At 36.9% G+C, this 24,616-nt stretch overlaps 1 pseudogene; it reads right to left on the bottom strand.

Annotated features, from left to right (window-relative positions):
• Positions 1-1,788: 1,788 nt before the first annotated feature.
• Gm7646 lies at positions 1,789-23,469 on the bottom strand (annotated as a pseudogene).
• Positions 23,470-24,616: the final 1,147 nt, after the last annotated feature.

The raw sequence follows: 24,616 nt of genomic DNA on the forward strand, positions 1-24,616 counted from the left end.
CACTGATGAATGTGGCTTGTATCATCAGGGATTTTATGCAGTCTCACTTGACTTTTGATAACACTCAGGTAAGAGAGAAGCAGAAGAAAACAGCAGAAGAGGGAGAAAACTTCAGTGAGAAGGGTATTAAGTGGCCGAAGTGGTGTTCAGCCCCAGTTTCCTACACAGTGGCATGGCTAGTCCACTACTTCTCAATGTATAATTACCATACTTTGATCTCAGCTGGCAAAAAAATGAAGTGAAAAGAATAGGAAGCAATCATGAAGTCAACACAAAAAGCCCTTTTTAAAACGTAAATGAAGATAAACCAAAATACATTAATATAAGTCATTTGGTGATAAAATTGGTAACATTTACCAAATGCTTTTAATGTTCACAAAATTATAGTAATTTATGTGCACCTTTAGCTACGCACATATACAAGAATATTATATAGTTATTTCTTACGTCATCCACCAGTGTTGTTCCTTTGGATAGCTCATTTGCTCACTTGAAGAGCTGATTTTCCTAATAAGAGCACAGCCAACTAGTACTTATTGGTGGTGGTCACACTGCCCTGCTAATTTGAGCTGCCCCTTGGAGGGATGGTCTCTTCTTGGAATGAGAATGGGCCTAATTGCTGATTGTAAATCAGAGTTGTCTCCATTGTTATGGGCATGAATCTAATTAGCCTAATCTTGGTGAACAACTTTTGGTATTTTGGAAGCAGTGCTCTTTCAGCTAAATTCTTAGTGTTATTTAATTATTTTCAAGTAAACCTATCATTAAATCTTTTATGACAGGAATGCTATCACTTCCGATGTCCCTTATATCAAGTAGAGTATCCTGTCCTTTAATTTAGGCACCTATTGTCATATGATCAGAAAATCTGGTAAACTAGTACATATTTGGTGTTAAAACTAAATAATGAGTTTAAATTAATAGAAAATAAAGACTGGAAAATTACACAGTGATCCCAATATAAGTATTTATTTTAGCAGAAAATTAAACATTTCATTATAAATGTGGTTATACAGTATGAATGACAAAATGTTTTAAGTATAATGGATAAACACAGAGCCAAAGTACAGTCCAATAAAATTTAAGAATTACTGCAATAATTCTATATTTGCTTTTTATAGAAATAAGTTTCAAATATTGTTAGTAATGGTTTTCTGAGGGAAAAAATGGCAGCTTAGTTCATTGCCTTCGTTTTTTGGAAAAAAGTATCTCAAATCTTTGACAGGATAGCAAGCATACAGACATATATTTTAGGGAAAAGCAGAAAAATAGACCATAATAATTTAAATGTACAAACAGTTGTTATATATTTTTTCCTATTATAATATGGATTCACAGTTCTGAACTGACACTTTCTTGCCTGTGACATTAGATAAACACAGTAGCTGTCTATTATTTAAAACGTTAATGATGAATCTTCTCATATTTTACTAATCCCTGTGGTCAGAGCTGTATTTGTGTGCTCCGTGAGCCCCTTGTGTTATTCTTAAATAAAATTCAGTATACCCTGTGTGCCTTCTCAAAGATTCAGAATGCTATTAGTTATTATCTTGTTTATATTTTAAATAACATTCTGGAAAGAGCATATTTAAATTAATAGTGCCCCTGTGTCAGGAAAATAAGAAATTCTAGAATTGTCATTGAAATAGCCTTCAGGAAAGTGTGATTATATTGCATTCTACAACTTAACTGCACTCTAAGACAGGAGTGGGTTGTTTGAAAATGGGATGAGGATAGGTAACAGGCAGGTCCCTTTGCTTCTAAATACAATTGCTATTCCATTTGGTACTTCACCAAACTCAGAGACCTGAGATGTCTTTCCCTTCATCTAGTCTCATTTTTTCGTCTTTCCTGTCTTACCATTTTTTTTTGAAATATAAACACACAACATTTTGCAACCAATAATGTAGCAGATGCCACATAGGCCAGCAGGAACCCAATCACATCCAGAGAATGATACTGAAACCAGTTGTGGTCATGGGCTGCTACAAGAAGATGCTTGGCTTGTTTGTGATGCAAGACAAACTCAATGAAGAAGATTGCTTGGTCTAGGAGCTTCACTGGCTAGTCATGGTGGATTCTTGATAGCCTCATGGCATTCTCTTTATAACTTGAAAAATGCACAAGCAATCATTTGTCTTTTTTTTTTTTAAAGTAAGTATGTGACATATGTTTAACTCCTCAATTTTTTCTTTTTTTTAAAAAAGAATATTTTTTAGGTATTTTGCTCATTTACATTTCCAATGCTATTCCAAAAGTCCCCCATACCCACCCCCCACTCCCCTACCCACCCACTCCCCCTTTTTGGCCCTGGCGTTCCCCTGTACTGGGGCGTATAAAGTTTGCAAGTCCAATGGGCCTCTCTTTCCAGTGATGGCTGACTAGGCCATCTTTTGATACATATGCAGCTAGAGACAAGAGCTCCGGGGTACTGGTTAGTTCACATTTGCTACAGCCTAACAGTTTAAAATTTTTCCTCAAACAGCATTCAGGGCCCAGCAGGACAGCCAGGGTTATATAGTGAGACACTATCTCAAAAGAAAACAACCAGAACAAAGCAAAATGAACAGATAACCTCAAGTCAAGAGCTAAGTATTTAGAAGGCAGAGTATGCTTTCTCTTGGAGCTTCATAGTAAGCAGAATTAAAACATCTAACTTTGTTTTGGTCATAATGTAAAGTTCTGGATTCTATCCAGGCTATATTCATAGAGATGATGGGAGTTTGTGGTTTGTGAAGAGGTGTCCTGTTGCTTCTAAGACATCCAAAGGATTAGGGGAAATTGATTAACACTCACTTGGATGTGAAAAGCCACAGTGTGAGCTTATTCATGTGTGTCCTTCTTTGTGCATGTTAGTGGACAACCTGTGGGCAGGTGCTAGCTGATGGACAAGGGAGATTCAGTTTTCTTTAAAGTTTTGGTTGTGGTGTGTTAACACTTCTCTAGTAGATAAGTCTAAACCTATGTGCTATGAGCAACACAAATAAGACTCAGTGGTTTATTAAAATAGATATGAAGTGGGAAGGAATGAATTTGAGAGGATTTGGAGTAGGAGTAGGAGATGTGATTGATCAAACTATCATAAATGTGTAGATATTTACTCAAAGAATAAAAATATAACTTATAAACCAAAATAAAAGAAAATAAATTTATAAAATAAAATAAAATAAATAACTAAAAATAGTTTAATACAAATTAAACCACCTATTCTTCAATTGTATTGAGCTATAGAAGACTCAGTACTTACGATGGCTCATTGATGACTGTTCTCAGAGCATTGAGCAGATCTGAGCTTGTCATCGTGTTCATGTTCACCTCCACTGCTGCTCCTTTGGCCTTCATGTGAGCAATGTTGTCAGGCTGATCAGTGAACATGGGGACTCCCATCATAGGGATCCCATGGTAAATGGTCTCGTAGATTCCATTTGTTCCACCATGGCTGATAAAAGCTCTGGTTTTGGGATTTCCTATTTTGAAGACAAAGGAAGGAATGAGTATAGATTTCATGCTAATTAGTTGTGTAATTTCAGAGGTAGAAGGGTAAGGGTTATGGTTATCAATAAAAGCAACATTTTGTATAAATGTTGAGCATGAGACATTGTTATTCTAGGGAATTATACTCCCAGATGTGTGAGTATGTGTGTGTGTGTGGGGGGGGGGCGGTGAACTTCTTTTCACTGTCTGGGAAGATATTAGTGAGGTAGAGATGTCTTACATCTGATGGGAACTGAAGATGCTTAAAGATACAGTTTTGTCCACAGGGCAACCATGAATGCATACCGTTCAATTATTTCTTTCTTAAACCTGGAGGTGAGGATTGTGCTGTAGCTCAGTGGTGGAGTATTTCCATTGCATGCAGAATCTTCTAGATTCAATACTCAGTTTTAACACAAAAGTAAAACTTGAAGTAATATATAAAATGTAAGCAATTTCTTAGCATTGAGACAGTTTAAAACATCCAATAATTTTGAGATTTTTTTCAATTGGATATTTATTTATTTATATTTCAAATGTTATACCCTTTGCCAGTTTCCCATTCAGAACCCTGCTATTCCCTTCCCACTCCCCAAGCTCCTATGAGGGTGTTCTCCCACCTACATATATATTTACTCAAAGAATAAAAATATAGCTTATAAACTAAAATAAAAGAAAATAAATTTATGAAATAAAATATATAAATAAAAATAATTTAATACAAATTAAACAACCTATTCTTCTTCAATTGTATTGAGCTATAGAAGATTCAATACTTACGTTGGCTCATTAATGCCTGTTCTCAGAGCATTGAGCAGATCTGAGCTTGTCATCCATTCATGTTCACCTCCACTGCTGCTCCTTTGGCCTTCATGTGAGCAATGTTGTCAGGATGATCAGCGAACATGGAGACTCCCACCATAGGGATCCCATGGTAAATGGCCTCATAGATTTCATTTGTTCTACCATGGGTGATAAAAGCTCTGGTTTTGGGATGTCCTATTTTGAAGACAAAGGAAGAAATAAGTATAGATTTCATGCTAATTAGTTGTAGAATTTCAGAGATAGAAGGGAAAGGGTTATAGTTATCAATGAAGGCAACATTTTGTATAAATGTTGAGCGTGAGATATTGTTGTTCTAGGGAATTATACTCCCAGATGTGTGAGTATGTGTGTGGGGGGGTGGGGTGGGGTGGGTGAACTTCTTTTCACTGTCTCAGAAAATATTACTGAGGTAGAGATGTCTTACATCTGATGAGAACTGAAGATGCTTAAAGATATAGTTTTGTCCACAGGGCAACCATGAATGCGTACCGTTCATATATATATTTATGTTTTTATTTATATTTGTAGTATATTTATTTATTTGTATTATATTTTATATATTTTAATATATTATTTATATATAATATATTTATATATATTTATATATATTATATGTTATTTATATATTATACTATATATTTATTTATATTTGTATTATATTTTATTTATATTTATATTATATTGTTCATATATATATTTATTTTATTTATTTATATTTCAAATGTTATGCCCTTTGACAGTTTCCCATTCAGAACCCCGCTATTTCCTCCCCACTCCACAAGCTCCTATGAGGGTGTTCCCCCTCATACCCATACCTCACCATCCTGACATTCCTCCTACACTGGGGCATTGAGCCTTCACAGGACCAAAGGCCTCTAACTTGCTTTCTGACTACACAGAGTTTTCTTGCCCCAGAGTCTTACGAAGATCATTCTGAGGAATCCAAACAGTCTTGTATCAGATCCTAATGTGTCTGGTACCTTTCCTTTGTATCACCACAAAACCTGTAGACGACAATGTTTTCATTTTGCAAGTAAAGCACACATTGTGAAGGTGTGCTGAGGCAGCAAATTACTGAGAACAAACTGTATACATACTTTAGGTTGTATTTGAGAAGGGGTTACAGATATGGACATTTGCAAACAAAGAGTTACAGGTTAGGACTGTCCACAACAAGCCACTACCAACAGCTTCTACTACTGATCTAATAAACACAGATTAGTAATTCGATCTTTATTATTGAACAGCCATTTGGAATATACTATTGAGATAATTTTTTTCCTTGTAGTTTTTGGGTGTTTGTTTGTTTGTTTGTTTGTTTGTTTGTTTTGAGGGAAAACTATATAGGACTTGCTTATAAATCACTTTTGAAAAACTTAATTTTGGAGAAATGAGACAAGATTTTAACTTCTAAATGAGAAAGACTGAAAAAGACAAACGTAGATATAAAAGACACAATTTTTAAGATGACTATCAAAGTATTACCTTTATAAAATTATATTAAAACTAACCAATACATGAGTGACACTAAGTTAGTCCAGGAATAGGAATAAATAGAGTTAAATTGTAGAATAAGAAAAATAAATTTTAAGGTTAATTGAATGTCATAAATTATAAACTACATTATATTTTAAAATGATATTCATTTTTTGTTTGTACAATTTTAGAATATTCAATTTAGAGAAAATAGTATATTCTAGACATTCTATTTCAAAAACAACCATATTTACATATAGTCTTAATGCGATTCAGAAAGTTGAAGTATAGCTTTTAGCATGATATCTTTCTAAAGAAAGCATAGTGTCGTTCTTCTTAAAAGCATGGTGTTAAACTAAATTTCAGAATTTGGTGTCAGTCAATCTAGGCCAAATGATTTTAGAAGTGGCCTAACGGTTTCTTTTCTATCCTATTAATAGATTATAGAAGTCTATTTATCATAGTAACTGGGAAATAAGGCAAATGAACAAATATGTCAAAAAATAACACTAACTCTTGAAAACCATCATTAGTAGTGTTCAGCAGCTGACAGGGCTCTGCTTCACTCTGCAGATACCACTACCAGTCTCTCTATTGCCAGTCTGAAGCTCTTCTGGTGTCAAGAATCAAGGGCTTTACTGACCTGAGGAATCTGGGCAAGGGCTGAGGCAATGAGATTGGCCTTTTCATCTGTCAGGTTTTTGACCATTGACCCCAGAGAAAACACCACAATACCATGTTCCCCTGAGGTCTGGACAAACTCTTCCATTTCCTGCAAACATGACATTCTGTTGAAAATGTGTAAAATCATTAGGAGGAAATCTAGTTCCCTTACAATTCTAGGTGGAAAACATGGAATTAAGGTTCAAAGGAATGTTTATATTTCTCTGTCCCATGACATGTAAAACCAGAGAGTAAATGTTGAGAAAATATGTTTTTTGAAAAAAAATTATAAGGTGTATTCAAGAAGAATGTGACACCAAATCACCGTAGAAGGGAGCAGATAATAGGAGCAGCACTTCTCTTTGCAAGTGAATATGCTATTCTCAAAATGTATCTGTAAGAAAATAAAATGTTAGTTGACTTGGATGAACATTAGTGAAGCCAGTTAACCAGACTTTCAGAATTATTATCATGCCTGTTATACATAAGTGAGCCCAATAAAAGTATCTTGAAACTATCATAATATTTGAATCTATCTACTCATGTTATTATTTTTTTCTTGATGTAGATGAGTTCAGACTGCATCAAACGTTCTTTTTTGGTTAAACAAATGTTTTCTAACAAAAAAATCATCTAAAATACCTCTTTATCTTCTTAATAATATTATACTAAAATTTAAAGTCATCTTCATTATTAGTTCCTGATAATGGTTTCATACCAATTGTTACTATGACAATACAGGCCACCACAATGTCTATTAATACACACTCTGAAGTCTGAGAGATAGGCCTGATCCTGAAGGCTCTCAAAATGTGCTTTCTCTTACTCATCAAATCCTAAACAACTCATCACGAGTACTCGTAAAGGCCTCTTTCTCTATCAGTTAGGGAAGGTGTCCTTGGCCAGAGCTCAGTCAGGGACATTAGGAAGACTTCAGCACACCCCAGGCCATCCACGATCCTGTCTTTCTACCCCATTGCAGATTCCACACCATTGAAAAACAAACATTTTTAATATACCTTTTATTCCATTTTGTTGTTAGTTTCTTTTTTTAATTGAAAATAGATTCTTCTCACATAAACCATTCTTACCATTAACCACAAAGTTAATCCACTTCTCCTGATATCCCCCCCTCCAAAACACAGCTCCCCCCTTTCCAGATCCACTCTGAGGCTTAAATTCTCAAGTCCAAATGATGCACTATATGAATAAAATAAATATGATGAAAGCAGAAATTCTCCTGAAAGAGTGGAGTTACTCAGCAGCATATCTTTGTTATTAAAGATATTAACCTTGAAGGATAATCAGTTATTGTATCGTGGAATAATTAAGACCATCTCTGTCATCAACCTATCTTAGGTAAAGGCTTAGCAGGTTTGCAGTGCAGTCCTCTCACAGACTCAAAATTTGGTAAATGAGAAAATTCAAAATCCCAATATGTAAAAGGCGAAAGATTTATACGATCTGAAGAGAAACCAGAGCTGAGATGAAAGGATAGACCATGTAGAGACTGCCATATCCAGGGATCCACCCCATAATCAGCATCCAAACGCTGACACCATTGCATACACTAGCAAGATTTTATTGAAAGGACCCAGATGTAGCTGTCTCTTGTGAGACTATGCCGGGGCCTAGCAAACACAGAAGTGGATGCTCACAGTCAGCTAATGGATGGATCACAGGGCTCCCAATGGAGGAGCTAGAGAAAGAACCCAAGGAGCTAAAGGGATCTGCAACCCTATAGGTAGAACAACATTATGAACTAACCAGTACCCCGGAGCTCTTGACTCTAGCTGCATATGTATCAAAAGATGGCCTAGTCGGCCATCACTGGAAAGAGAGGCCCATTGGACTTGCAAACTTTATATGCCCCAATACAGGGGAACGCCAGGGCCAAAAAGGGGGAGTGGGTGGGTACGGGAGTGGGGGTGGGTGGGTATGGGGGACTTTTGGTATAGCATTGGAAATGTAAATGAGCTAAATACCTAATAAAAAATGGGAAAAAAAAGGAATTAGAAAGGAAAAAAATCCCAATATGTTCTCATTAGCCAAATCTCAGCTTTCCCCATAGTCTTGCATAGTGTGGTGGGTCTTCCTGGAGAGTACACATAATATTGATTGGTAGAAATTAGTACTCATATCTGTGAATTAAAAAGGTATCATGCATTTCCTTATTAGCTATTGGAAGGAAATGTAGACTTCCTAAGATACTTATCATAACACTATGTTAAAAGAGGGGAAGAGTGAAAATTAGAAATGACAAAGACAGTGAAAGAGGGTCTTTAAAAAAAAAAACAATAAAAGTCTACGTGTAGCTACAATGACTGATGAATTCCACAGTTTCTTCTTTTTAGTAAAAGGCAGAAGATAGTTTGGCTCTATTCTGTAAACTATGTGCCACCATTCACTGCTCTCCAGTCTCTTCCTAGGAACAAATTTCTCTTATACATTGTGTTATACTTGATTTAAAAATTATGTTGGAGGATTCCCATTATGGAAATAATTCATTATTATTTCAATGTTGGGGGAGCCCTGATTAATTCTCAGAATACAATAAACTTTGGGATGTGAGATAGAAATGCAAGGATAATCAATACACATCTTTACACTTACCATTAAGAAGAACACTGGAATAAGAAAAATATTGAATGATACTTTCAAGAGCTATCTAGAGAAGATGACTATGTTTATATATTAATATTAGACAATTATTCACAGAAAAATTTGCTTTAGGTAAGAAAAAACTGTCAAAATGAGAATTTTTTTAAAGTAAATCTGTTGATCTTGTGCAGGCTGGCAGATACTATTTCTAAAGGCCACCGATTAGCAGTTTTGACATGTGCATGAAGTCACAGAGCCTAATGACATAGCTAGGTTCACTACCTGAGGATACTGAGCTCAGAGTTTCCAGGCAGTGGATTTAATCCATCTCAAATCTCACCACCAAAATGTTTATATCCCTAACTTGCTTTACATTACTTGTGCTTCTTGCAGGCTTTAGAGAAGTTCAGTAGATAAATTTTATATTCATAGATTTTAGAGTTAAGAAACAATTATTTACAATAGTTATTGAATTCTATGTTAAAGCATTCATATATGGATCTTGGATTGCATATCATTGGTAACATGTTTGTACTACATCAAGAGGCCTTGAAATTTTATTCCAAGAATTCTATAAAAAGCTGGCAGCAGTAATTCCTATAACATTAGTTTGGGGTACTTAAAGAGAAATCAATACCTGGTTTTCATTTGCTAACCAGGTTCACCAAATTGGTGGGATCCAGTCAATGGGCCATTTCTTAGTACGTAAGGCAATAGCAATATGAGAAGACAATTAATCCCATATAGCGTCCACACACAACAACATATAACCTCACACCCATGCACACATATACACACATAGACCTAAAGCAGTGATTCTGGGTTATAAATATGAAGTCCATGTAAAGCATAGAAAATTGGACATATATTTACACTTAAAGTCAATTAATTTCTTAATGTACACTTTTGAAGTATTAGGGAGGAACAATGATTGTAAATGTGAGAGGATCAGGGAGTTTGTTGTGAAATTGTGTCTACTAGAAGTGTTAGAAGCTGCACTGTAAGTCTCAACCACTGAGTGCTCAAACATGAGCTGAACAAGGGAAACAACAACAGATGTATCAAAGTGGGCAGGGGACAGACCTGGAGGCCTCAACCTTAAACAACTGTAGGTCATACTAAAAGTGTGAGACACTGCCTTGCCCAGAGAGGAGCACACCAATGGTTTATCCTTGACCCACTGGAAACATATATTCAGCCCTGAAAGCATATATTCAAGTATAATTTTGCCAAATAAGCAGATTGTATTTATGTAATATATATATATACATAAATGTGTGTGTGTGTGTGTGTGTGTGTGTGTGTGTGTGTGTGTGTGTGTGTATAAAAAATAATGAAAAAAAGAGGCCATCAAGTTGAAAGAGAATAAGAGGGCATATATAGAAGAGCTTTAAGGAAATATGGAACTGATGAAATGATATAATTATATATAATCACAAAAATGAAATAAAATTTAGCAGTCATAAACTGTACTAAGTTTAATTTATCCAGATGTTTAAGGAATAGTTTACCATGTCCAAATTAATAACTGTGATACACCAAGTTGAAATTTAAGAATTAAAATATTGTGATATAAAGTATTTTTACTAGATTGGCATTCATGTGTAGCTTTTTGTATGTTTTGACAACATCTATCCTATTTCTAGTTATCACGAAGCAGTTTGGTGAGAACTTCATACTTCCCAGTTTCTAGCACAATTAAATATTGCATTTGTCATGCTGCTTGCAAAGTGGAGTGTTGTCATTGAATTCACAAGTCTGTCTACATTTTGGATTCTGTCATCTCATCTAGTAAATTCTCGGTGACCTCATTCTCACTGAGCACATAAATTCTTTCAAAGTTCTGTGGGGGACACTTGATGTGCTGTGACCTTGGAAGATGCTCTGACATCAGGACTGTCAGCCCTGCCCACGCTATGCAAGCTTCCTGATGTGCTGTGACCTTGTAAGATGCTCTGACATTGGGACTGTCAGCCCTGCCCACGCTATGCAAGCTTTTGAGAAGAAGCTTTAGGTTGAAGCCCATACCTTGGTTACACTCCAGGACATGGTCATGAAAGCTGTGATCAGCACAGCAGAGACACAGCAGAGAATCATGGTCCTATCAGAGAAACCATTGCTGTGGCTCCCCACCCTTCACTGAAGAGGATGAGTGTCTGTTAATTGAAGTGGAAATTTATAAATGAAGCAAGTCAAATACTAACTTCCAGAGTTATAAAAACACACAAATGGGAGGAAATCTGTCAGTAATTGTCTATGTATAGCACTTATATGCCTTATAGGAACCTATAGGCTAATGAAATTAGACCAATAGACATTTAAATTTCTTTGGTAACCCTATGGATCTAATTGTTTCTACCTCCAGAGCTCTGTTATTAGAAACCTCTGCTACTGTACTGTGTATTTTCATGTGGGCTCTGGTGGGCAGTATCAAACCCTCACACTAGTTAAGCTAGCCCAATACTGACTAAGCAATCTTGCCACCTATTATTATCATGTTCATTTGTAGAATGATTTTTAAAAGATAGTAATCAGGTAAACTTGTTAGTCCAAGATGTTTATCAGAATAAACTAGTTACTAGTCTCAGAAAATGCAAAGACAATACATAACAACTTTAAAGGTGTGACTTAAAGGACAAGATAAATATTTTAATAATAAAATTGAAAGATGCCCTGATTTCCCACCAAAAGTTAAAAATGTGCTGTTATTAAAGTTATACTTTGTTTTGTGTTCTGTTCCCATAACATAAAATATATAGGAAGCTAGAAATAAAAAAATATAGAAAGTGAATTTGTTTAGTTAACTCACTTTGTAAGGTTACAATCTGACATCTGGAAGAATCTTGAGTTCAGGGATGAAGGACTTCTGGCTACATCAAAACACAGCAGATGGCATCCTGACTGCATGCATATGAATGTGAGAGAGTAACCACTCTGAAATATAGGAAGCAAAGATAAGCACAATGAAGAACAATGGCTACATGTGCTGCTGAAGGAATGATATTGTCATATTCCTGATATTCCCATTCCATTATCTGTTAGGTGGATAAAGGTGATTAGCCCTTCCTCCAATAAGAGATGCAGTCCTGATAACACAGGATATAAACTTTTGGATGAGCTCACTTGTATGTATCATTTTATTCCCCTCTGCCCCTTAAAAGTATGTGTGCTAGTCATTAACCACAACCCAACTTTACTATTCGACTTTTTCCATACAGAACGGAAGGATAACATTATAAGGAGAACTCTGTAGGAAACAAACACTTTATGAAATCTCTTATATTAAGAATAATAATATAGATTCTTCCAGTTTCTGTCTGTGCTCTGAGCTGATCCTGTGCCACAGTTCTCCATACCCAAATTCTTCCTGGAGAGAGCTGGTCTCCCAGGAGTTCTGATGCACAGTCTTACAGGAGGGACAAGCTAGAGTCAGAGACAGCAAGACCATCCACCAGAAATAACCAGATGGAGAGAAGCAAGGGCAAGAACATAAGCAACAGAAACCAAGGCTACTTGGCATCATAAGAACCCAGGTCCCCCACCACAGCAAGCCCTGGATACCCGAACACACTAGAAAAGCAAGACTCTGATTTAAAATCACATTTCATGATGATGATAGAGGACTTTAAAAAGGACATAAATAACTCCCTTAAAGAAATACAGGAGAACACAGGTAAACAGCTAGAAGACCTTAAAGAAGAAACACAAAAATCCCTTAAAGAATTACAGGAAAACACAATCAAACAGGTGAAGGAATTGAACAAAACCATACAGGATCTAAAAATGTAAAAAGAAACAATAAAGAAATCACAAAGGGAGACAATTTTTGAGATAGAAAACCTAACAAAGAGATCACAAGTTACAGATGCAAGCATCACCAATAGAATACAAGAAATAGAAGAGAGAATCTCAGGTGCAGAAGATACCATAGGAAACATTGATACAAGAGTCAAAGAAAATGCAAAATAAAAAAACCTTCAAACCCAAAATGTTCAGGAAATCCACAACACAGGGAGAAGACCAAACCTAAGAATAATATGTATAGAAAAGGTGAATATTCCCAACTTAAAGGGCGATAAAATCTTGCTAGTGTATGCAATGGTGTCAGCGTTTGGATGCTGATTATGGGGTGGATCCGTGGATATGGCAGTCTCTACATGGTCCATCCTTTCATCTCAGCTCCAAACTTTGTCTCTGTAACTCCTTCCAAGGGTGTTTTGTTCCCACTTTTAAGGAGGGGGTGGCTATGGGGCACTTTTGGTATAGCATTGGAAATGTAAATGAGCTAAATACCTAATAAAAATGGAAAAGAAAAAAAAAGGGCCAGTAACTATCTTCAATACCATTATAGAAGAAAACTTTCCTAAACTAAAGAGATGCTCATAAACATACAAGAGGCCTACAGAACTCCAAACAGATTGAACCAGAAAAAAATTCCTCCCCTCACATAATAGTCAAAACACCAAAGTCATAAAACAAAGGAAGAATATTAAAAGCAGTAAGGGGGAAAATGTCAGATAGCATATAAAGGGAGACATATCAGAATTACAGCAGACATCTCACTAGAGCCAATGAAAGCTAGAATATCTGGGTGAGATGTCATACAGACCCTAAGAGCACACAAATGCCAAACCATGCTACTATACCCAGCAAAACTCTCAATTACCAGAGATTGAGAAACCAAGATATTCCAGGACAAAACCAATTTACACAATATCTTTTTTACAAACTTGGCCCTACAAAGGATAATAGATTGAAATCCCCAACACTAGGAGGGAAACTACACCCTAGAAAAAGCAGGAACGTAATCTTCTTTCAAAAAACCAAAAAGAAGATAGCCACACAAACATAAAAATAACATCAAAAATAAGAGGAAACAACAAGAACTATTCCTTAATATTTCTTAATGGACTCAATTCCCCAATAAAAAGACATAAAAGTAACAGAGTGGATACATAAACAGGATCTAACATTTTGCTTCATACAGGAAACGTGCACCTCAGTGTCGAAGAAAGACACTACCTCAGAGCAAAGGGCTGAAAAAAAAATTTCCAAGCAAATGGCCCCAAGAAACAAGCTGGAGTTGTCATTTTATTAGCATGAATAAAATCAATTCCCAAACAAAAGTTATCAAAAAGGATAAGGAAGGACACTTCATACTCATCAAAGGAATAATTTACTAAGAAGAACTCTCTATTCTGAATATCTATGCTCCAAGTGCAAGGGTACCACCATTCATAAAAGAAATTATACTAAAGCTCAAAGCACACATTGCACCCCACACAATAATAGTGGGAGACTTCAACATCTCACTTTCATCAATGGACAGAACATGGAAACACAAACTAAACAGAGACACATTGAAACTCACAGAAGTTATGAACCAAATGGATTTAACAGATATCTATAGAACATTTCATCCTAAAACAAAAGAATATACTTTTTTCTCAGCACTTCACAGTACCTTCTCCAAAATTGACCATAGAAGCAGTCACAAAACAGGCCTCAAACAAGAATATTGAAATAGTGCCATGGATCTTATCAGATCATTTCAGACTAAGTCTGGTCTGTAATAGCAAGAACAACAGCAAAAATAAAATAAAATGAAATAAAATAAAGAGAGAGAGAGAGAGAGAGAGAGAGAGGGAGAGAGAGAAAGAGAATGAGAGAGAGAGAGAGAGAGAGAGAGAGAGAGAGAGAGAGAGAGAGAGAGAGAGCCCACATACACATGGAAACTGAATAATGCCGAACTCAAGGATAAATTGGTCAAGGAAGAAATAAAGAAACTAGAGACTTTTGAGAATTTAATGAAAATGAAGGCATAATATACCCAAACTTACAGGGCACAATGAAAGCAGTGTTAAGAGGAAAACTTAGCTCTGAGTGCCTCCAAAATGAAACTGGAAAAAGCATACACTAGTAGCTTGAGAGAACAAAAAGAAGCAAATACAGCCAAGAGGAGTAGATGGCAGGAAATAATCAACCCCAGTGTTAAAATCAACCAAGTGGAAATGAAAAGAACTACACAAAGAATCAACAATACCAGGAGCTAGTTCCTAGAGAAAATCAACAAGATAGATAAACCCTTAGCCAGAGTAACCAGAGGGCACAGAGACAGTATCCAAATTAACACAATCAGAAATAAAAAGGGAGATGTAACAACAACAACCAAGGAAATCCTAAACAATCACAGATCCTACTACAAAAGGCCATACTCAACAAAACCAGAAAATTTTGATGAAATGGACACTTTTCTATCCAGATACCAAATATCAAAGCTAAATCAGGATCAGATTAACAATCTAAACAGTGATAAAACCCCTAAAGAAATAGAAGCAGTCATTAGAAGTCTCCTAGACAAATAAAGCCCACGACCAGACGGGTTTAGGGCATAATTCTATTAGACCTTCAAAAAGACTTAATTCCAATACTTTACAAACTATTTCACAAAATAGAAACAGATGGAACACTACTCTCAAAGGACACACACAGGGGTCATGAAGAAATTCACACAGTTGTCAAGAATTTAACCTTGGAGTTTTTCTATCTTTGGATGTGGTAAGTTGGTAAGTTTTAAACTTCCTTGATTAGAAAAACTGCATGTTTTATTGACAAAGCTTGGGGTTAGTTATAAATAATTAACACTCTTTCTCAAGCTGCTATTGCCTTCTGTTTTAGTAAGAGTTAAATTTAAAAGCAAAAATCTGCAGAAAAACATGGTAGGTGCTAAATCTTTCAAACTAAGCCATAACAATCATATAATGTTTGCGAATGTCTTTGTAAATAAAAAAAAAAAACACAACTTTACTTCTTACATTACAGAATAATGACTAGACTTGCAAATCCTACCATTTGAGATGTTCTTTGTTAAATACGTAAGTCCTCTGTGTTCCCTATATTGCTAAACATCCCCCTTCTCTCTTCTCCCTCCCTACCCCTGTCTCTGTATGCCATAGAGTGCAGGTGGAGGCTGTAATTTAAGTTGAGGATCTGTCTTACCCTCTGCCATGTAAGTCCTCAGGATATAATTCATGTCCTTAAGCTGGGTGGCAAACACCTTTACCTACTGAGCCCACTAAACACTTTTGAACAGAAAATATTTCAAGTAGGAGTACATTGTCAGAAACTAGTTGTATGTAATGCCTTTTCCTGGATATTATATATTTTGATAGTGATATGGATACCCAGTATGAATAAACTAATTCTCATTTTCCTCCTTATGTCATCTTTTAAAACAATTCAGAACACAGTTCCTTGAAACTAGTATACTGCGACACAGATTTCAAATTATAGATATAGTTACAGAATTAAAGAAAAACTTACTAGAAGCCTTGCCTATATTCAAATGATAAAACAAAATGGCTACAAAAATGGCTACATACCTAAAGCTTTAGTGTAATAGGAATCCCACTGCTTCCAAAGGGTTTCAAACATGTAGTCCTGCATTCTGTAAGAAATGAAGTTTCTTACTTGACCAGTGAAAGACATCTGGTCTGTGAGTTTCTACAGAATTGCAGGTATATAGGAAGGAAGGAATGGGACCTTTCCACACTGCTTTTCCACTGTGGAGGTAGTGGAAAACCACAAGGAATAGATAAATGGAATTCTCAGTTCTAAAGCCACGATGTCACCACAAGGAAATATTGGGTCTGATAACAGTACTTTGAACATTTCTTTCTGCATCTTAACCATTAGCTTTTCATTCTTAAGAACACCATCACAGATACCTCTGGACACCACGTGGAACTCCTCAATGACTTTAGCCATTTCCTTATTGAAGTCTAGATAGTTGAAGGGGATGGCCTGTTTTCCAGCCAGGTAAAAAAAAAAAAAAAAGTCCTTGATCACACTTTCAATTTTTTCCTTGCCAAAGGACACTGGATATATTTCGAATGTCAGAGATGGGCTGATGGATGATGAAAAGGGTCCCAGAGGCCACAAGGACAGTCACATTATGTCCCGTGCTATTTCCTCGCCAGCAAGAAAGCACACAGAACACAAGAATCCTTCTGCAGCCCACATTACTCCTAGCCCATGTGCACCATAACTTGTTCTTTGTTTAGGTGGCATAAGGCACTTCGGAAGCCGGCGCCATCTTGTGATGGCAAATGTTATCGAGGCTCTCCACATCTCCCCCTTTATGTTTTATTAAAATGCAAGCCACTCTTTAATGGATGAAGATAGAGGTTGAATCCCTAGTAAGATGAGTAAGAGCGCCATGTACAGAACAAGGTCCTTAGGCTCCTTTTTCCAGGATCGTCCTGACCTGCACTCGTGCCGTTTCTCCGAGGGGAGGGACACTTGGACACTCAACCCTCATGCAAATCGACTTGTCTTCTAGGAGTGCCCAAAACTCTGAGCGACTCCTATGTGGTTCTTAGCCCAACAATCCATAAGAGTCAAAGACCTACTCACTCGTCTCTGTGCAATGAGTCTAACATCTAGGGGTGTAAGAGCTGAGTAGTTTAGTGCTTGTGAGGTCATTTTAGTATGGATAAGCAGAGTTCAGGGGAGGTGCCTTGCTCCATGGCAGCAAGTGCTTGAGCAATCACTACCTTGTCACGTCTCTGTTGAGATCTGAGTTTGTAGACCAACCAAAGCATGAACACTAAGCCACAACACAGGGCTGCGCCAAACAGAGCCAGCCCCACCCATTCTTTGAAGTAAGAAAATTGCAGAGGTAAGCCAAGAGGTGAAGTCTCCAAGGGTCACTGGTTCCACTCTGGTTCTATTAAGGTTCAGGATCTGTATCTGCAGCTTTTTCTGCAACCTTTCCAGCTCCTGCAACCAGTTCCCTTTCAGATAATTCGATAAATCTGTACTTTTAATAAAAGAATTATTAATATACCTAACAGGAGTAATGCACATAGGCAGAGTTGATGCCACACAACTCATTTGTATGCCATCCATCATCTGTTCCATGTTATGTTGTAAAATATCTACTCTTTGATTCACTAACATTAGTCCTGACGCAATATGAGAATCTACCCTTTGCAGGGTAAGCAATGCCTCAGACGTTTTTTCTGTTATCTGACTTATGGTATCAGCAATATTGAATTGATAGGCCATAGCAATTCCTGTGGTAACCGCGGATGCTGAGGACACTGCAATGGCAGTAACAATGGCGGCTATGATTCCAAAATCTCTCTTCCGCCTGACAAGACTCATGATTGGGAACTTCTCTGGATCTGCCTCAATAGGCACAGGGACAAAGGTTGGTAAATGTACCACTAAGGCTAAGAAATTAGTTCCATTCCAGTATTGTGTCAAAAAACAAATGACATTTGTACAATCTAACCATTCTGTATTATTTTGAAATTCAGCCAATATAAAGAAAAATGGAGGATTGACACAGACTTCTACTGGAGAAGTAGTCATATTTCTGAAAACTCTATTAGATGTCACATTATCCAAATGAGTAGAGATATTGGAAAGTGTGGCAGAAACATTCACTATCTCATGAAAGGTTCCAGTCAGCAGTGCAAAGGCTGACAAACTGGTACTAGCACCTGCCTCATTACTTAAAATCCATTGGTAATATGGCCAAATATTTTCTTTCCCTGTAGCATCTCCTTTATCATATATTATAGCATAATCTAATGGTGGTGACAAAACAAAACCCTTTGCTAATTCTTTCCAAGGAAAAACATTTGATTGACAAGGTGAAAAAAACTATAGGAAATGCAAGGTATGGATGGCACTAAGGCATGCTGCGTATAGCAGCAGCATTGCCAACAGGCTATCATGATCTTTTGGGAATAGTCACATTTCCCTTTATCATGATAGTGATGATGTTTATAGGTGAAGTTACATTATTTCCAACATCACCTGATCCTGATTGTGCTCCTTGAGCAATTTGCGTTGAAGCATTAAATAACACTCCAGAGCTCACTTTATTTTGGATAATGGGATCTGCTCAATTAGAGATAATCTTTTTCTTTAAAAATATACAAGTTGTAAAAGGTTTATCCAGATTATGCACAAAGCATAGTGTATAATTTAAATGAAAACTAGTACTCTTATACACCCTGGCTCTTGAGGAGTTTGTCGTGCATAAGGCACATCCAAAAAACCATTCCTTTGCGAAAAGCAAAGGCTAGGTAGAAGAATTGGAATGTACTGGTAAAGGTACTGGCCATGATCTTACTATGGCCCACAAGGGTATACTTATCCCGGTCTCAATCATCAGGAGTAAGAGGATCATCTTGGGGTTCATCTTGCTCTTTCACGGTCCTTGTCAGTTGCATCGGGACCCAAAGTGGATTTTCTTCACCCTGTGAAAAAAACACAAATAGCTTCCCAGGATCTGATTAAAATAGGATCCGAGCCATACCATTTATTATCAAGGACATTTTTCCATTTGACCATTTCATTGGGCGATTGAGGCCATTGTCCGTGCCTTTCAGCTGGTGATCTCCCAGCGTCATCCAATTTTAAGAAATTAAGAGTAAATATTGCAAGGGATAGAGCCATCTTTGGTGTCATCATAGCCTCTTTCCCCCTCTTTGTTTTTGCAAATATTGTTTCAAAGTGCGATGAGCTCTTTTAGTGATGCCTTGGCCCTGTGGATTATAGGGCAATCCAGTAATATGTTTCACTTGCATTTGTTTGCAAAATTGACTAAATTTAGAAGAGGTATATGCAGGACCATTGTCTGTCTTTAGCACTAGGGGCTTGCCCCATGTAGCCCTAGCCTCTAAGCAGTGGGATATGACATGAACTGCTTTTTCCCCTGTCAATGGAGAGGCATGTAGGACACCAGAACTGATATTGATGGATACATGTATATATTTTAATTTCCCAAAAGATGGGATATGCGTGACATCCATTTGCCAAACATCTAGGGGTTGTAATCCACGAGAATTAACACCCACGGAAGGTGCATTAATAAATTCTACACATTTACCACACTGTAGGACAATATCTCGAGCTTCTGTTTGTGTGAACTTAAACTTCTGTCGCAGTGTAGAAGCATGGACATGATAAAGTTGATGAAAATTCTTAGCACCTTCTATAGAAATTTTGTGATAGGAAAACCATATCTCTGGTGGCTGAATCAGCAATTGGATTTCCCTTAACCATATGTTTAGGTAAAGATGTATGTGTTCTAATATGTTGAATATAAAAGGGATGCTCACGTATTAAAACACAATCTTGTATTTTCATCAAAATTTTAGATACTGAACTAGACTGCTTAAAATTTCTTGCAGTCTCTAATGCTAATACAGCATTAAGTACATAAACAGAATCAGAGATAATATTTATGGGCATAAGGAACCTTTTAAAAACTTCTAAAACTAGCAAACATTCTACCAATTGAGGGGCTCCTGGTGTAAATTGCAACCTTACAGCCTTTTCATTGATTACATAACTTCTAATTCCTGTTTTGGATCCATCTGTATAAATATCAATAGCTCCCTTTATAGGGGTATTAGCCATCACCTTTGGAAACATCACTGGATGCAATAGCATAAAATGTAATAAAGGATGTTTAGGATAATGATTATTAATTAAACCAGAATAAGCACATCTAAGAATGGCCCATTCATCTATAGTAGCACACAATATTTGCATTTGTGCAGCAGTATATGGGCTCATTTATACAATTCAACTGTGCCTTTTGGATAGCTGTTTCTACCTTCCTAAGAGTTTCAGAAGCCTCAGGTGTTAGTTGTCTCAATGAGGTAATATGTGATTCTTCTAAAATTTGAAATAAAGGTTTTAATTCTGAAGTAGGGATTCTTAAATAAGGTCTAATCCAATTTATATCTCTTAATAATTTTTGAAAATCATTCAATGTCTTTAAATGATCTTTTCTTATACTAATCTTTTGTGGGGAAACACATCGTGAAGTAATAGTGGCTCCTAAAAAATGACTAGCATTAGACTGCTGTACCTTTTCTGGTGCAATAATCAAGCCATTATTTTTTAAAATTTTATTGAGCAAGCCATAAGCTTGCTGTATACTTTCTTCTTTAGGTTCACAAATTACAATATCATTTATATAGTAACATACCTTTAAAGAGGGGAAACCATCTCTAATTGGTTGCAAAGCCTTTCCCACATATAACTGACATATGGCAGGGCCACCCGCCATTCCTTGGGGCAATACCCGCCATTGATACCCTTTATCAGGCTCCGTATGATTAATAGAAGGCAAGGTAAATGTAAATCTAGGTTTATCTTTCTTATTTAATGGAATGAAAAAGAAACAATCCTCAACATCCACCACTATAATTCTCCAATCCTTAGGTAGAGCTGAGAGTAGGGGGAGTCCTCTTTGTACAGGACCCATAACTTGCATTTGTGCATTAATGGCTCTTAGGTCATGTAACAATCTCTATTTACCTGACTTCTTTTTTACAACAAAAATATAGGTATTCCAGGGTGATTGTGTGCGTTCTACATGTCCCAGGTCTAATTGTTCTTGTACTAATTCTTTAGCTTCTTTTAACTTCTCAGAGGGTAAAGGTCACTGAGGCACACCACAGAATGGGCAAAGGCTCCTCAGTGGCCCCTAGAAAAAAATCCAGCCCTTTCCTATCTGTTTTTTCTGTGACTTTAACTGGAGAAACTCTACCTTGTAAATTCTTTCCAAGACCTAGTCTAGGTATATATCCCATTCCTTTCATCATTTCCTTGCTTTTCTGAGAGTAATCATTAGTCAGTATAAAGTTGAAAAATCCCTGTCCTTCTTTATTATGCAAACTAGAAAGAACCAACAATTGAGCAATGCGATCTCCAGGAAAAATGGCCACAATACCTCGGGGTGCAGAACACATAATCTTAACTTGTCCCTCATAATCTGAGTCTATAACTCCGAGATGTATTACCATTCCTTTCAAAGCAGAAGAGGACCTACCCAACTACTAGTAGGACCACTGTATCCTTTGGTAAGGGACCTCTAAAATCTGAGGGCATCCTATTTGTGGTGTAAGAATTACTCTGGAGTTGGCACAGATGTCCAATCCTGCTGAACCCGGAGTGGCTCTCCTCGGTCTTTGGGTGGCCTCATGGATACTGTGGTCTGAAGTGCCCCATACATTTGGATTTTTTGGCTGTTGCACTTTAAACTGAGGTATTGGACTTCCTGTTACAACGCTGGTTGATCTGCATTCATTTACCCAATGTCTTCCTTTCCCACATTTTGAACAAATGCCTGGTAATTTCTTTTTTAAACCTATTCTTTCCATCCTGCTTATGCACATGATCTGTTTTCTTGTTGTTTAGAATGACTCCAACCCTGAGTTCCCAATTTTAAGCTAACTTTCTGTTACAAGCAAAAGGCTGCCTGCCCCTTTGAGAGCTCTATTTGCAGTTGGCCCTTAGCAGGGCTTTTTTAGCTGTACCTGACTCCCAGTCACAGTGCTTATATCACTTTTTGCTGTGTAAATTGAGACTGCTTTTTAAACAAGTTAAAGGATGGACAGTCAGCAGATAAAGTTTTAACCAATTATATTTTTCAACATGAAACACAGAACAACAATCATTTAAACAACAAAACAAAAACAAACGTGAATTGACAGACATATGGACAATTTGGTGCACCAAAAACAGATAATAGACAGACAGGGAATTTAACTTGGTGTCTCAAAGGGACCCAGATATCTTAAACAGAGCTAAGAATATCTCCATAGGAGCCAGCGAGGAAGCAGGACGTCTGCCGTTTTCCTTTTGTCCCTAGGAGAGCTCTGGAATAGCTTGTTTTCTTTTACAGGAGCACCAGGGAAGCATATCAGAAACAGAGAGAAATAAAAAAGAAGGCGCGCACAGAAAAATAAGTAAGAAATGTAGAAAGAAAGAAAAAAAGGCATGTTTGGCCTTGATTTTTGACCGCCTCAAGGGCCAAACATGCCTCTCAGAGCTTACCTTGGTCCTGCAATTCTGAATTCTTCCCCGTGAGCCGGGAGTCCCCTCGGCACCAGCGATGATGAAGAGTTTTTTCTGGGTTCTCAGTGCCAAAATGTCCCGTGCTATTTCCTCGCCAGCAAGAAAGCACATGGAACACCAGTATCCTTCTGCAGCCAATCTTTATTATATATTGATGAGGTAGACAAAGAGCCCCAGAAAGGCGCTGCTTATATACACCCTAGCGTGGCGTGTCCACGCCTGACTGGTTGCTTACCCACGATCTCATAGACACGCCCAGGGGTGGGCTATGCCTTGGCGCACATTACTCCTAGCGCATGTGCACCATAACTTGTTCTTTGTTTAGGTGGCATAAGGCACTGTGGAAGCCAGCGCCATCTTGTGACTGCAAATGTTATCACGGCTCTCCACAACATTATGCTCTATTCTTAGGAGTTCATCAATTATGATCTTAACATTTACCTAGTGACTGCCTTCCATGGGCAAGATGAGAACGTTCCTACAAAGACTCATTCCGAGGATACTTATATGAAAAGAACAGAGCAAAATGTTCTTCAACATGACTGATTTGATGCAATTTCTTAAAATGTGGAACAAAAAAAATTTCATACTTTCCTAGAAAAGAAAAAAACCGAAATACAAAAATATGATTCCCCTTTTTACTTAAGCAAATAATATTTTAGTAATCCTTTCTCTTCCACAAGTTATTAGCAGCAATAGATTCATGTTTAATGGAATCAGGCTCAAAGTAAGCTATCATGTGCTTTAATGTGATTCCTACTTTTTATCCCTTCTGAATTTGATCTTTTGACCCCTTTTTGTATATCCTATTTGTTGATATTTTCTCCTTAAACTGATTCAAGTCCTTGTACTCATCAGTGCTAACCTTCAAGGCTAGATAATGTCAGTGGGAAAGTGCCAGAATCTATTCAGATATGTAAGGACTTTAACAGTGATATTTATTTATTTATTTATTTATTTATTTATTTATTTATTTATTTAAGTTAGTTCATATAATTGCATTACTGGCAATAAAGCTTTTGTTTTAATGACATAATCATATACGTTTACGACAAAATCATAATATGAAAGTCAAATACATGTGGTGGTGCATCATTCAATTATATTCATTAATGCTTCACCAACACATTTGAGAAATTATTTTGTCAGTTACTGAGGAAAAATAAGTAAGCAAATAAAATATGCACAGAAAGATATGTAATATGTGATAAATGAAGCTCTGGAGAACAGGCTCTATTTGAAGAGATTTGCTTATTCAAGAACAATCTGACTAAGTTATCTCGAAAAACAAGCTTACCCAGGCTAGTTAGGGATGTCTTAGGTATAAAGTCAGCCTTTAATACTTGCTAATAGTTGCTAATATGAAAGACCCTGGAGAGTGCTTGGCATATGTCAATCTCATTCCTTTCTTTTGTCATTTTCAAGAGATTTGACCTAAATGGAAAGTGTTATTTCACTTTTATGTTTTGTCTGCTGATGACAGCCTCATCCACAGTTATGTAATCTTTAAATTAGCCATAATACTTCACTGGACTGGACAATTGATTGTGATTCTCCTGCAATCCTTCCACATTTCCTCTCCTGTTCTCTTATGAGGAGTAGGGAGTCCCATGGGTATCCCCACACCCTAAGACTTCAAGTCTCTGTTAGGCTAGGTGCTTCCTCTCCCACTGAGGCCAGACAACAC

This window comes from Mus musculus, chromosome 5, assembly GCF_000001635.26.
Source record: "Mus musculus strain C57BL/6J chromosome 5, GRCm38.p6 C57BL/6J".
NCBI classification, from domain to species: Eukaryota; Metazoa; Chordata; class Mammalia; order Rodentia; family Muridae; genus Mus; species Mus musculus.